This window comes from Neofelis nebulosa, chromosome 6 (genome assembly GCF_028018385.1).
Source record: "Neofelis nebulosa isolate mNeoNeb1 chromosome 6, mNeoNeb1.pri, whole genome shotgun sequence".
Taxonomy (NCBI): Eukaryota; Metazoa; Chordata; class Mammalia; order Carnivora; family Felidae; genus Neofelis; species Neofelis nebulosa.
Genome location: NC_080787.1, coordinates 27,946,042 through 27,961,975, shown reverse-complemented (window position 1 = coordinate 27,961,975; position 15,934 = coordinate 27,946,042). Strand labels below are relative to the sequence as shown.

The 15,934-nt window shown below is 38.2% G+C and overlaps 1 long non-coding RNA gene across 4 annotated transcripts in view; it reads left to right on the top strand.

The window, feature by feature from the left end:
* Window positions 1–5,482: 5,482 nt before the first annotated feature.
* LOC131513845 (uncharacterized) overlaps window positions 5,483–15,934 on the top strand; it is a 110,104-nt gene continuing 99,652 nt past the window's right edge. For 3 of the 4 annotated variants that reach the window (XR_009262829.1, XR_009262827.1, XR_009262828.1), the window contains exon 1: window positions 5,483–5,578. This is a non-coding gene — a long non-coding RNA (uncharacterized LOC131513845). The remainder of the gene's footprint in view (window positions 5,579–15,934) is intronic. The other variant, XR_009262830.1, reaches the window with a different exon arrangement.

The window sequence follows — 15,934 nt, the reverse complement described above, 5'->3', positions numbered from 1 at the left end:
ATGGTGTTCTTTGAGTTTATTTTGTTTGGGGCTGACCAGACTTTTTAAATTTATAAATATATGTCTTTATTTTTAGTCCTTATTTCTTCAGATATTTTGTCTGTGACAATATCTTCCTCCTCTTCTTTAGGGACTCCAGTGAGATTGATATTGTCCCATAGGTCTCTGTGACTGTTTATGTTTTAATCCTTTTTCTGTCTATTCTTCAGATTGGATCATTTCTATTAATCTATTTTCAAATTAACTGATTCTTCTCTCTGTCATCTACATGGTTATTGAGGCTTTTTCTGTCTATTCTTCAGATTGGATCATTTCTATTAATCTATTTTCAAATTAACTGATTCTTCTCTCTGTCATCTACATGGTTATTGAGGCTACCTAGTAGATTTTTTTCTTTTAGACATTCTATTTTTTTTTTCTTTCTCAAATTTCTATTTGACTTGTTTTATGAGTTTCTCTTTGCTGGCAACACTTATCTTTATTTTCATTCCAGAAGTATTCACTTTTACCTGAAGGAAGATTATAATGAAGGCTTTAAGTTATTGGTTCCTGTTGGCTTTGTTTCACACTGCCTCATGGGTTTGTTCTTTTGCATTTGACCACTTGGATTTTCTGTCTCTGATGCTTTGGCCCTCCGACTTGTCTGATGGGCAACCCCACTTTCATTGCCCAGTCCTACGCTGGGCAGTCCTGCATTTGACAGTTCCAGTGTCAAAGGTATGTCTTGGGCCCTCAGCTAGGCTATTTTAGGTCTTTGAAGATTTGATTAGGACCATTAATTCCTTTTCTCTCTCCTCCTTCAACAGCGTCTTCAATTTGCTGGACAATTTGAATTAAGTTGAGCTAAGTGGATTCATTGATAGAAAATTCACAGGTCCAGTCTAGCCAATGTAATACATCATTACAAGGCGACTGTTATCTTTGAATAATGCTCTTCATTCCAAGCTTCTGTGGAATTTCATGGACCAGAAATGTAGTGCGTATTTCATACTTCTCAACATTTTCAGCCTGATTATAATTGCAGGCAACCCTCATAAATCAAATTCTCTATTTTACAGAGACTTCATAGGTACCCAGGCCAGATGGAATTCATGTCTTAGAGTGTTACTGTCAATCACAGGAAGTTGAGACAAAGCATTTATTAGCATGATTGATATAAAATGAATGATCTGCCATTCATCTGCCTTGCTCACCTCCTTCATAAAGATATTGGCAGCATTTAGCAAGGCTGGAAAATTGATTGATTGATTGATTGATTGATTTATTCATTCATTCATTCTTCAATCATTCCTCAGCAGATATTTATTGATAATTTATTATGTGTGAGGCAGTAGCAGACAACTCTGTTGGAGTGAGGTTGAGGTTTTCATGTAGAACCCTGGGTCCCTATGGAGTGACAAATTTGTTGAGGAGAAGTTATGCAATGGTGGGAATCTTTTTGGGAATGAAGGGACCATAAAAGCCCTTTGGACCAGTCTCTGACCACTAATATCCTGTGATTTCCATCTCTTTTAAATGAAAAAAAGAAAAAAAAAAAAACTTTGGTCTGAGAGGAGAGACCACGTCCTTGTTCTACAGGTCTTAGGAGAGTTGAAGAATTTTGTTCTTAAGAAGATGATCAAGGTCAGCATTAATCCACATGGCACATTTTTTTTTTTTTTTAAAGTAGGCTTCATGCCTGGGGTAGAGCCCAATGCAGGGCTTAAACTCACAACCCCAAGATGAAGACCTGAGATGAAATCAAGAGTAGGACACTTAACTGACTGAGACACCCGTACACCCCACATGGTACATTTTTACTTGAATTAGAAAGTAACTCAGTTGTACATATGCAGCCCCATGAACACATGGTTTAGGAAGCACCTAATTGGCAAATTGAGCTGGATGAACTTCAGCCCCTATTTGTCCTTTTGCCTAGGCAATACAGATAATAAACATTCTTGCACAACTGTGCTTGTTCCAAGCTTTTTCTGATGACCCCATTGCGAGACTGAATAAATGTTTGTTTACCCAAAGTGCTTGTTATATTTGGCTCAGCAAGTGGTAAGGAACAATTTTGAACCAGCCGAGTCAGGAGAGTTGGAGGTGGGAGCTGCCACTGTGGATGGGTGTGTTCAGGGGAGGCCTTCGGAATGTGGAAAGAATGTGGATACATGGAAACTGGGAAAAGATGCTCTATGGTCAGAAGATTTTTATCAACTTTCATTTAGGAGCCAAAGCCCATACTACATGGCAAATAGGCTTTTAGATCAGTAATATGCACTGTTGTAGGATATACATTATGGTATGTACTGTTGATCTTCTTTAAGAACTCCATACAAGGTAGAGAGTTCTAAAGTTATGCATCTTTCAGGGAATTCTACTATATAACATATATAAAGGGAACAAGGATTCAGTAAAAGGGTATATTTTTTAAAGAGAAATAGAAGATACGAGATGATCCCTGGGCTGTTTCACCTTTTCTGTTGCTAATGCTGTGTGTTTAATGGCAATAAATTCCTTCTTAACTGGAATGTCTTAATGGCAGATAGACCAAAAGCCACAAATCTTTTTAATTGTACCTGGGGTTAATTTGCTTAATTGCGGCTTTCAAGGCAATGATTCTTTTTTTTTTTTTTAATTTTTTTTTCAACGTTTTTTATTTATTTTTGGGACAGAGAGAGACAAGAGCATGAACGGGGGAGGGGCAGAGAGAGAGGGAGACACAGAATCGGAAACAGGCTCCAGGCTCCGAGCCATCAGCCCAGAGCCTGACGCGGGGCTCGAACCCACAGACTGCGAGATAGTGACCTGGCTGAAGTCGGACGCTTAACCAACTGCGCCACCCAGGCGCCCCTCAAGGCAATGATTCTTAAACTTCATACTCACCTTTATTGATTTTCAGAAGCCAGGATCAACTTGTCTCTTGCTACTGTGCTTTTTTGAATTCATATTAAGTTCTAACTGCTGATCTCAAGCCCATTTAAAAACATATATTCTGGATATATTCTGATATTCTGGATAACTTCATTCCTTTTCATTGAAAATTTCCACAGAAATATGTGAACTTTTTTTGATAAATTACAGATATTTAAAATTGGAGTTCATTCCTTTATGTCTTCAAGAGATGCTTATTAAAGAGTTATCATGTACCAGGCCTATCCTAAGATCCAGGGAGATGGTGGTAAACCAGCCAGAAAGGGTCTTGCTTTCATGAAGCTCATATTCTTTTTTTTTTTTTTAATTTTTTAAATGTTTTTATTTACTTTTGAGAGAGAGAGAACAAATGGGGGAGGCACAGAGAGAGAGGGAGACAGAATCTGAAGCAGGCTCCAGGCTCTGAGCTGTCAGCACAGAGCCCGACATGGGGCTGGAACCCATGAACACAGATCATGACCTGAGCTGAAGTTGGACGCTTAACTGACTGAGTCACCCAGGCACCCCAATAGAGCTCATATTCTAATGGAGGGAAGCAAAAGACAACAGGAAGACAAAACAATTTCAGGTATTTAAACATTGTATAGGAAATAAAACAGGGTACTATTATTTTTTAAAGTAATTTCTACTTAAATCTCTACTTAAATCTCACCCAATGTGGGTGAGACAGAGAGTTACATGTTCTATTGACTGAGCCAGCCAGGTGCCTCAAATAGGGTACTGATTTTAAAAAGTGCTAGGAGGGAGGTTGCCAAAAAAGACTTCTCAGAGGAGGGCAGGTTTGAGTTGAAATCCTGACAAGAAGAAGCTGCACATGTGAATATCTGAGAGACGAATGTCCCAAGCAGAGGAAACAAGTGCCAAGGCCCTGGGGCAGGAAGAAACTTGGTAAATTCAAGGAATAGAAGAAAGACTAATGTATCATGAATCCATCGAGTGGTTGGAGAATGGACAAAGTCAAGGAGGAAGAGTAGGAAATGACCAGATCACTTAGGACCTTGTAGCTTATGTTCAGAGTTTGGAATTTATCCTAAAATTAAAGAGAAGTCACTGGAAGATTTTAAGTAGGAAGAGGTCTCATAAAGACCAATCTGGCTACAGTGTTGGAAAATGGGTTGAAGAGGGAAAGAGTAGTTAGGGGGTCAGTGTAGTAGTTCAGATAAGAGATGAACAGGAACCAGATGGAGCAGTGAAGATGAAGAGAAATAGTTTGATTTGGTATGTATTTTGGAGGGAGAAGTCTACAAGGACTTAGGATGAATGGATGGATATAGGATATGAAGGAAAGATAAGCATTATGGATAAATTCTAGGCATTTGGCTTGATATGGTGGTACTGTTTAGATAAAACTAAATCCTAGGACAGAAGCAGTCTAATGCAATGGAAATTAAGAGCCTGTTTTGTCATGGATAGTGTAGTAATTACATAAAAATATAATGTGATGCCACTGTCATAAAAAAATGCATGCTAGATTTCCAAATGGAGGTGTTAAGTTGCAGTTAAGACAATTCAGTCAGCCACAGTTCTTGAGCACCCATTCGTGCATCGTACTAAGAGAGACCAAAGAGAACAACACAGTACCTCTGCCCTCAGCAGCTTCCTGTCTACTGTGAGATTCAGATAACTAGGTAAGTTGACTTGGGAAGTTACATGGTATATTCATGGATTTAACTACTGGTAAGCAGCCCTGAAATCCTCATGTCTTATAGGAATGGACCAGAGAGGAAACATTTCCTTTCCAGGGCTGCTTTATAGCCATGGCTGACTTTGGGTCCCAGGACTGCAGGCCTGAGCTGCAGTAGGGAGTCCCTCATGTTGGCTTTGCCAAGGAGCCACCTGCTTCAGATCTCATCCATATCTTGGCAGTGTTTCTGGTTTTAAGGTTTCCACTGAGCTCAGATGGATTTCTATCTAAGGTCCAGGCAGTTATTTGTATTATCCCTGTGGTGCAATCAAGGAGAAGCAGGAAAGAAACAATGCCCTTGAAACTGACAAAGAAGTTCTGAGAAGCTCAGAGAGCAGAGCAGAGTTGAGCAGATTTTCACAGGTGGAGATGGTAAGGCACCATCGTGGTGGAGGTAAATGCTCAACCAAACTCCAGCTGAAGGAGAGTAGGATGTATTGCGGTGATTGTATAATCTTTGTCAAATTAGAAGAAAACATTATTACTACAAATATAATCCGAGGGCAAAACTGTTAGACTTAAAAAACCCTTGTTTGATTCAGCTCTTTGCAAAATATTAAAGTGACTTTTAAAATTATCCTTGTATCAGAGAAGAGAGAATTGGTGAGACCTGACATAATCAAGATGGAGGTCTTCGGGAAGGACATTGGCAGTCTGTCACTTACACTGCAGAGTTCAAGGCCTATGGTTTTGGAAAGCCCAGAAACAACTGCAGTTGTTTGTTTTCGAATACCCTAGTCAACTTGCTCAAGGACGGATTACTAAAACTATTTGTTATTTTCTAACTAATCAATTTATTTGGAAAGTGTAAAGTATGATTCATCTTGTCCACTGCAGTTACCTTCTGTCCTGTCTCTCCCCTCTCCTATAAATCTTGTCTTTGCCTTTGTCTGATGACCACAGACTATGGATGGTGTTTCCCTCGTATGAATGAATTGCATGCAGATAACTACGTCTCTAAATTTTTTCTTGGCACATGTCAGGTGCCTAGGGTTGCAGGAGACTGGAATCCAATGCATGTTTGTCTAGTGAGGGGTAGTGTGGTGGCAAGAATAGTCTCAATATTTCGGGTATTCTAGAAAGCACCCAAATAAGATTGAACGTATTTTCTCTGAAAAAAAAAAAAGATAGCTTTTGACCTATTTAAAAATGGTACAACTTCCTGTGTCTTCATTTATTATTATTAATAAATGAAAACAACCTGATTCACTTCGTGTGTTACAAAGATCACTTTGTTGTAAAGGATGGATTGGAGAGATAGAAAGAGTAGGGGCACCTGGGTGGCTCAGTTGGTTAAGCGGCCAACTTCGGCTCAGGTCATGATCTATCTCGTGGTTCATGGGTTCAAACCCTGTGTCCGGCTCTGTACTGACAGCTCAGAGCCTGGAGCCTGCCTTGGATTCCGTGTCTCCTTCTCTGCCCCTTTCCTGCTTGTGCTCTCTCTCTTTTTCTCAAAAATAAATAAATAAAAAACTTAAAAAAAAGAGTAGAGGTGGAGAGCCAGTGTGGCCACCATTTTGGTGTTCATGGAGATGGTGGAGATGGTGGAGCCATTTGGATGGTTCATGGATGATGGTAGTAGAATAGTTGGTGGGGGGGGGGGGGAGAGAAGTGGGCAGATTTGCAGTGTATTTGGGGAGTAAAATGTTCCTGATGGGCTATTGGGGGAATTTAAGAAAGGGGAAGAATTAAGGATGGCTTTGAGAGTTTCTGGGCCGAGGTGGGGAGCATTCTGAGAGAACAGAAAACATGTATGTTGCATTATAAATCAAAAGTTTAGTTTTGCATGTATTAAGTGTGAAATGATTGTAAGAAATACAGATTGCTATATTAAGTAGGCAGTTGGTAAAATGGGTTTGGAGTTCAAAAGTCAGACATGAATTAGAATTGTTTTCTGGGGCGCCTGGGTGGCGCAGTCGGTTAAGCGTCCGACTTCAGCCAGGTCACGATCTCGCGGTCCGTGAGTTCGAGCCCCGCGTCGGGCTCTGGTCTGATGGCTCGGAGCCTGGAGCCTGTTTCTGATTCTGTGTCTCCCTCTCTCTCTGCCCCTCCCCTGTTCGTGCTCTGTCTCTCTCTGTCCCAAAAATAAATAAAAAACGTTGAAAAAAAAATTTTAAAGAATTGTTTTCTGATTTTTGCTGATATTTAGGAAAGGCACCAATATTTACACATAATGACTCCCATTTTAATATTTATTATGTATTTCCAAGAACATTACAAATATCATAAATTGTGTTATAAAACAATATTTCAGGGGCGCCTGGGTGGCGCAGTCGGTTAAGCGTCCGACTTCAGCCAGGTCACGATCTCGCGGTCCGTGAGTTCGAGCCCCACGTCGGGCTCTGGGCTGATGGCTCGGAGCCTGGAGCCTGTTTCCGATTCTGTGTCTCCCTCTCTCTCTGACCCTCCCCCATTCATGCTCTGTCTCTCTCTGTCCCAAAAAATAAATGAAAAACGTTGAAAAAAAATTTAAAAAAAAAAACCAAAAAACAAACAAAAAAACCCCAATATTTCAGTGAGAAAAATATCAGAGCAGAAAGTTTTTGACATGTAATAGCATTTTTTTTTTTTCTGGTAGCCATCTCTATGAAATTTGTACTTGCAAATTGTATTCCCTAATGGTAAATCACATGCCATTAAAAACTCAAACACAAAAGTCTCATTTATCTTGCATCCAGATACATTTTTAATATTTAAAAAAAATAATAGTTCTTACTCTTCTGTTGCTGAAAACTTCTATCTTAAAGCCACTAGGCTGATAGAGCAAGGTCAGTGTCTATATAGAGGGGTGGTGGAGGCTTTCACAGTTATATTGTTTTTATGTTAGAAAATGTCCTTGCTTAGAAAAAATATTTGCCAGAGTATTCAGGGGTGGGGATTATCATAATAACAACTGTTCTCAAATAGCTTTAGCTTACAAAAGAAACTTACAAAAAAAACTTACAAAAAGCTTTTTTTGTACTATGGTCTCAACCTTTTTGTAAGTTTGATATTATTTCAAAATTTAAAAAATGGTTTTCAGCAATTAAACTTTCTAGGTGCAAAAATTAAAACATTTTCTGATGCAAATAACAGAAATAAGAACTTGAATTAACATAAACAAAAGGGAAATTTATTATAAGGTTTAAAAAATGCTTCATGGAGTCTAAGAACATGAAAGAGTCTCAGGTATGCACTGGAACCAGGGGCTGAATGTGATCAGGATACTGTTTTCCATGTCTTGTCTGCACTTCTCTCTGTATATCCTCTTTGTCCTTCTCTCTGCATACCATTCTTTCCTGCTTCTCAGTAAAGCATGGCTACCAACTACTCCAAGGGTTCACTAACACAGTTTAGGTATTCAGAGAAAGATGAAGGCAGGGTCAAGTCCAAATAGCTAGGGAAGGGGCTTTGCTTAGCCCAGCTCAGGCTAAGAGTTTGCCTCCATCAGTCAGCTATTGTCAGAGGGTAGAGTCCTATTGTACTAACCTGAACACTCTTTTAATGACCACTGGGACAAAATGGTAGAGCACAGGGTCATTTTCCAGAAAAAAGGGAGAAGTTTCCAAAAATGAAGGGAACTCTATAGACTCTAAAATAAACTGTTAGATAACTAGGGATATCACTATATTGTCCACAAATATAATGTGGGCATAATATTTATGTGTCCATAAATATAATATAATGACATGTTTTCTTTTCCCTACTATTAATATAATTCTTATTTCTGTTTCATCTTTCTTTTTGTATTTGTTACAATTTTCAAATATTATAAAATGGTAATGGTTGTAGAGAACATCCTCTAGCATTTTATGTATGATGTTGGCTTTTGATTTAGGGGAGGAAATCTTTCTCATATTAATGAATTATCATTCTGGTTCTAGTTTCTGAAGAATTCTCAACAGGAATGGATGATGGATTTCATTGGATACATTCATGGTCTTAAAGAATTCTCTTTTTTGCTGATGCCTTGCATAAAACGAACATATTTCTTAATATTCAACCATTCTTGAATTAATAGGCCAAATAGGGATTGGCAAACTGTAGGTCCTGGGCCAATCCAGTGGGCCTGTTTTTGTACTGCCCTTTAGCTAATAATGGTTTTACACATTTTTAAAAGGTTGTTTAAAAAAGAAAGAAAGATGGGGCCGCCTGGGTGGCTCAGTCGGTTGGGCGTCCAACTTTGGCCTAGGTCATGATCTTGCGATTTGTGAGTTCGAGCCTCACATCAGGCTCTGTGCTGACAGCTCAGAGTCTGGAGCCTGCTTCAGATTCTGTGTCTCTCTCTATCTCTGCTCCTCCCCTGCTCATGCTCTGTCTCTCAAAAATAAATAAATGTTTAAAAAATTCAAAAAAAAAGAAAGAAGAAAAATATACAACAGAAACTTATATCCTTCTTCACATTTCCCCCTCATTTTAGCTTTTTGTTTATTTTCCTCTTACAACACGAATCACTAGGACATATTTGGATATATGTTGTTAATTCTACAAACACTGTTTTCTAATTCATTAACTTCAGTTTTGGCCTTTTTTTTTTCTTGTGGTTTTCTAGAAGATCCTCTTTGTTTTCTTTTGTGTTTCTTGCCTTTTTGAGTTATTATTTATTTACTTTCTTTTAAACTAATGAAAGTGTTTAAGTGTAAGAGTTCCCTTTTGAGTACAGTTTTGATCAGGTTCCATATGTTTTTAATGTAGTTTGTAAATAGTAACTTTAAATTCCCTTTTGTCCCAAGAGGAGAGTTCTTTTAATCTTCATGTGATTGTTTTGGGGTGTGTGTGTGTGTGTGTGTGTGTGTGTGTGTGTGTGTGTGTGTAAACTCGGCCTTTCTTATTTCCTTTGTTCTCTTTTTTTCTGGTCTCCCCCTGCTTTCCTCCTTCTCTTTTGAATGCACACTATATTTTGTGGGGGGGTTTTTTTTTTTCATCTTGTGTGGTGATTTCAATAATAGACATTTATTTTTGCTTGTTAAATATATACTTAAACATGCATTTCTTGATTTATAAAGTCAACAATAAAATCACCCTTTAAACTCATTCCTATGTATAGGAACACATCTATCATGCTTTTATTTGTCTAATCCTTTTGTTTTCAATTTCTAGTCTTATTATTCAGGAACTGGTTTCTCTTTCTGTCTGGATGTATGTTTTTTTAAAAAAGCATTTTTGAGGGGGTGAAATATACCATAATTATAGAAAAGTACATAAAATATATGTACAACCTGTTAAATAATTATTACCAGGTTTTTTTATTAAAAATTTTTTTAAGAACAGTTTTGTCTTTTGTGGTCACTTTAGTATCCTCTCTATGATGACTATTTTAACTTAATGTTACATCTAAATTAGTTTTAATGCTCAATGTAATTATTTTTATATTAAGCCAGTAATTTTCAATCCATGTGGAGTAGTAGAATGAGAACCTAAAAAGATCGTAAAGGCTATGATACATCTTCCAAGTACAATGCATGCATTCACATGTACATGGTTTGCATGCACTTTTCATGGGATTTAAGCATACCATTCAGCAGAGGTAGGAAATAGGGACTTTGGTATCTTTTGTTTATTTCATTCCTATTTTTTTAATTTATCTTGCAGTCTGTTGGAATACAACTTAAGCCATGTAAAGCTATATTCATGGTGAAATCCAAGGTCTTGGATCCTTGTGTATTAGCACAAAGTTAGTCCAGAAAAAAAAGCTTGATGATTTGGCTGGGACTTTTGTTCACTTTTTTTTTTCCTTTTTTGCTTGGATTAGGGAGAAAAATTTGAATGCTTTATTTCTTATTGTGTGTGTGTGTGTGTGTGTGTGTGTGTGTGTGTGTGTAAATAAATATATGACTTCCTTGGTGAGATCATTCTTGTTAGATAAATTCTAGTTACCAGTGTACTTTCAGTAAATAAGTTTGCAGCATAGGCTAGGACAGATCATTGATACTCCTGCTAATTTTAATTGGCAAGATGTTGTGACCAGCACAACAAACACCGAGATCAGGGTCCTGAGGGTAGGGGAATGTGAGGAAAAAAAAGAGAAGAGAAGACAGTTTGGGAACAGGAGAGTCCCCTGGGCTGATGGCCCAAGTGATGGCTTTATGTTGCTGTACACAATCTTTTATAATATAAGACTCTTATGGATCAGGTAATTCTAAGAATAAACAGGTTTCACATGATCACTGCCAGCCAAAACATTTAGTTCTGTGTACCTTGTGAACTTTCTAAACGGGTCACAGCAAGACCTTGTTGATAGATTGCTAGCAAAACACAGTTCCCATGTTTGTTTCTATTTGACCCGGGGTAGAAAAGGGGGATAACATTACTGCCAACACCCACAGACCACAGGCTTCAGGAATTAACTTTCTCAGCCTTGACAAGGCTTTCGTATGCCTTTGCCAGTGGGGGAATGGGAGGGGGAACCACCGGGTTGGCTGAGTCAACAGGGAGCCGTTGCTCGACCCGGTCTCAGCCTGGCACTGGGGTCCGGCCTCCCACAGCAAGAAAGGAGCCTATACATTTACAGAGAGATGCTCAGGAGGCAGAAAGATAGTAAGAGAGAAAGGTACACAATGCAGGCAATGAAAAATAAGCTATTATATATTTTTTTTCTCTTAAAAGGGTGTGTGCACAAATTATAGTAGGGAGATTAATTTAGGGAGAAAAAATTTAATGTTCTGAAGAATGAGCCTGAATGAGGTAAATTTTTAACTGAAATATGATTGACTTTCATGTTAGATAGAACAGAACATGGGGAAAACACAAAGGTTGAATATGGAGAGATGATTTATAAATGTGACAAGAATAGGGATAAGTAGCTGTAAATTATAAGGAGAACAAAAACTGGTAATTCGTGTGAAATTGATCATTTTCATGCATCAGTTGCACAGGCTGACTTGGCAAAGTGGTCCAGCCCTCCTCCTTACCTTCAGCCTCCTGCTACCCCTCCCCTCTACCTTCTCTTCCCTGTTAGTGCATCCTTACATTTGGTTACCAGAGTATTCCCCAACAGGTGGTAACGGCTTGTTTTTAAAGGATTTTTTTTCTTAAATTTTTAAAAATATTTTATTCTTGAGAGAGAGAGAGAGAAAGAGAGAGACAGAGCATGAGCAAGGGAGGGGCCGAGAGAGAGAGGGACACAGAATCTGAAGCAGACTCCAGGCTCTGAGCTGTCAACACAGGCCTGACATGGGGCTTGAACTCACAAGTGGAGGATGGTGACTGGAGCCAAAGTCAGATGCTCAACCTACTGAGCCATCCAGGTGCCGCCCCTCTTTTCTTTTTTATGTTTATTTATTTTGAGAGTGAGCCGAGAGCATGAATGTAAGTGGGGGAGGAGCAGAGAGAGAGAGGGAGAGAGAGAATCCCCAGCAGGCTCCACGCTGTCAGTGCAGAGCCCGATGCAGGGCTCAATCTCATGAACACTGAAATCATGACCTGAGCCAAGATCAAAAGTCTGGCACTTAACCAATTGAGCTACCCAGGTTCCCTAACAGGGTTTTTAAATGACGACATATGGTAGGAAATATCTAGTAAATCTAATAAAAGAGCTGATAATGTTGTGAGATTAAGATATTTTACATTGCTGTAGTTACATTATGTATGACTTAATAACATAGGCTATTGGTCAATATGTGGCAATTTAAAAAGTTAGCTAAAATCAGCGTGGACCCTCAAAATTATTGATTAGCTAAGTTATTGAAGGTCTGTGCTGGAATTTTAATACATATAAAAACTGTATTTAAGGTGAATACATAAAAGATGTATATGAAAGATATGTATATTCAAGGTGAATACATAAAAGATGTATGTGAAAGATATATATATCATAAAAGATATATATGAAAGCAAACCCTATGTGGGTGACCTATCATTGAAAGTTGCTAGCTTGCTGGTGCCACCCTTGTAGCAAGAATTCCACAAAGGGAATCTATTTCACAAAATATTCACGAGAAATGTATGTTATACTGATCTTTTTTTTTTTTTTTTTGGAGTGGTAGATGAGGTTTACCTTAACATTATAAAGCAGGCAAACAAAAATCCTCAGAACTTTTTAAATGTTAAGTTTTCGTTAAAGTGTTACATGCGTAGGCTTTCAGGCACCAGATTATAAGATTTGTCAAGGCAAAGAACAGTCTTTAACATATCTCCCCCACCATGTGAACTCTCTTAGCTGATTTCAGGACTGCCTTCAGGACTGTTTCCATATTTCTAAGTAGTATACTTTATTTTTGTTTTTTAATTTTTGAGTTTTAGGTATTTGCCTGGTGACTTCCCACTCTTAAAGATGAGGTAATTTATCTCACTTCCTTCCCCACTGCCTTCCCCTCCATCCAACTTTTCCTGTCCTTTCATCCTAATATAGTCATGCTGTAATTCTAATTAGATTAATATTCAGAGTTTCATTATTCTTACTCTTTTTACTATTAAGTAATTGTAATTACTTTTCTTTCTTGTACAGTTTCTGTTTTTCCTGGAGATTATGAGGTTCTTTTTCACTTGATAAGTTTTCCACGTACTTATTACTAAACCCTAAAGTCTTCACCATTTGTCTAAATCTCCTCTCAATATATTTGTTTGAATGAGGTAGTTTACCCAAAAGCAGTCTCTCCTTATTCTTTTACCTGTTTTAGTCTTGAATTGTTCCTTCTGTTGGTGCCACTTGATATCCAAATTCTCCCTTCACCCTTAAGGTAGGTATTCCTTGTACCTCTCTCCAGTATTGGGAATCTTGTTTCCTGTGTTATATGTCATTCTCCTTCTTGATTTACTTACTTTGTTTTAGTAGAATGTATCTTCCAGTGGATTTCTAAACATTGTGTATAAATAGTAAGTTTTTCAGATGGTGTGCATGTCAGTTATCTTCTGGCTATTAAGAAAGCAAGAATATTCTTATAACTGACCTTTTCAAATGAGACCTGTTTGCTTTGTCTTGTTTTTCCCTCTATGTCCAGTGTTCTGAAACTTAACAATGAATCATCACCATTATGCTGGGTAAATCTTCACTATTATGTTGGGCCTCAATAAAGGACACCCGTGGTGGACCAACTGAACACTTTCCCCAGTCCAGATTTTCCTTAGAAAACAGTTCTGGGCCCATCTAACATGAGGCCCTGAAGATCAATTTCATGCATAATAGAACATGCATAATAGAACATGCATAATGCAACCTATCCCAAAACTTTAGTCATGAATGTCTGCTACCAGCTATGTATAACATATAAAGGGACGTTTCTCTAAACTCAGGGACTCAAAGGAAAATGAGAACAGCAGCTTGCGTGTATATTGGCACAATTGAATATTTGCAAAATTGAGTCCCATGAAGTAATTATGATACTGCAGTGGTTCTTAAATTTTGCTATGCATTGGAATCACCTGGGGGTATTTATTTATCTATCTATATATTTATTTATTATTTATTTAATATAATTTATTGTCAAATTGGCTTCCATACAAGACCCAGTGCTCATCCCAACAGGTGTCCTCAATGCTCATCACCCACTTTCCCCTTTCCCCCACCCGACATCAACCCTCAGTTTGTTCTCTGTATTGAGGAGTCTCTTATGGTTTGCCTCCCTCCCTCTCTGTTTGTAACTTTTTCTTCCCCTTCCCCTCCCCCATGGTATTCTGTTAAGTTTCTCAAGATTCACATATGAGTGAAAACGTATGGTATCTTTCTCTGACTTATTTCACTTAGCATAATACCCTCCAGTTCCATCCACATTGCTACAAATGGCCAGATTTCATTCTTTCTCATTGCCACGTAGTATTCCATTGTGTATATAAACCACAACTTCTTTATCCATTTGTCAGTTGATGGACATTTAGGCTCTTTCCATAATTTGGCTATTGTTGAGAGTGCTGCCATAAACATTGGGGTACAAGTGCCCCTATGCATCAGCACTCCTGTATCCCTTGGGTAAATTCCTAGCAGTGCTATTGCTGGGTAGTTCTATTTTTAATTTTTTGAGGAACCTCAATATTGTTTTCCAGAGAGGCTCCACCAGTTTTCATGCCCACCAACAGTGCAAGAGGGTTCTGTTTCTCCACATCCTTGCCAATGTGTATAGTGTCCTGATTTGTTCATTTTAGCCACTCTGACTGGCATGAGGTGGTATCTCAGTGTGGCTTTGGTTTGTATTTCCCTGATGATGAGTGATGTTGAGCAGCATTTCATGTGTCTGTTGGCCATCTGGGTGTCTTCTTTGGAAAAGTGTCTATTCATGCCTTCTGCCTATTTCTTCACTGGATTATTTGTTTTTTGGGTATGCAGTTTGGTGAATCTTTATAGATTTTGGATACTAGCCCTTTATCCAATATGTCATTTGCAAATATCTTTTCCCATTCCATCGGTTGCCTTTTAGTTTTGTTGATTGTTTCCTTTGCAGTGCAGAAGTTTTTATCTTTATGAGGTCCTAATAGTTCATTTTTGCTTTTAATTCCCTTGCCTTTGGAGATGTGTTGAGTAGGAAATTGCTGTTGCTGAGGTGAAAGAGGTTGTTTCCTGCTTTCTCCTCTAGGGTTTTGATGGTTTCCTGTCTCACATTCAGGTCTTTTATCCATTTTGAGTTTATTTTTGTATATGGTGCAATAAAGTGGTCTAATTTCATTCTTCTGTATGTTGCTGTCCAGTTCTCCCAGCACCATTTGTTAAAGAGACTGTCTTTTTTCCATTGGATACTGCTTCCTACTTGTCAAAGATTAGTTGGCCACACATTTGTGGATCCAATTCTGGGTTCTCTATTCTATTCCATTGGTCTCTGTGTCTGTTTTTGTGCCAATACCATACTGTCTTGTTGATTATAGCTTTGTAGTAGAGGCTAAAGTCTGGGATTGTGATGCCTCCTGCTTTGGTTTTCTTCTTCAATGTTACTTTGGCTATTCAGGGTCTTTTGTGGTTCCATACAAATTTTAGGATTGTTTGCTCTAGCTTTGAGAAGAGTGCTGGTGCAATTTTGATTGGGATTGCATTGAATGTGTAGATTGCTTTGGATAGGATTGACATTTTAACAATATTTATTCTTCCAATCCCTGAGCATGGAATGGTTTTCCATTTCTTTGTGTCTTCATCAATTTCCTTCATAAGCTTTCTATAGTTTTATTTTACATCTTTGGTTGGGTTTATTCCTAGGTGTTTTATGGTTCTTGGTGCAATTGTGAATGGGGTCAATTTCTTTATTTCTCTTTCTGTTGCTTCATTATTGGTGTATAAAACTGCAACCAATTTCTGTACATTGATTTTGTACCCTGCAACTTTGCTGAATTCATGTATCAGTTCTAGCAGACTTTTGGTGGAGTCTGTCAGGTTTTCCACGTAGAGTATCATGTTGTCTGCGAAATGTGTAAGTTTGACTTTCTTCTTTGCTAATT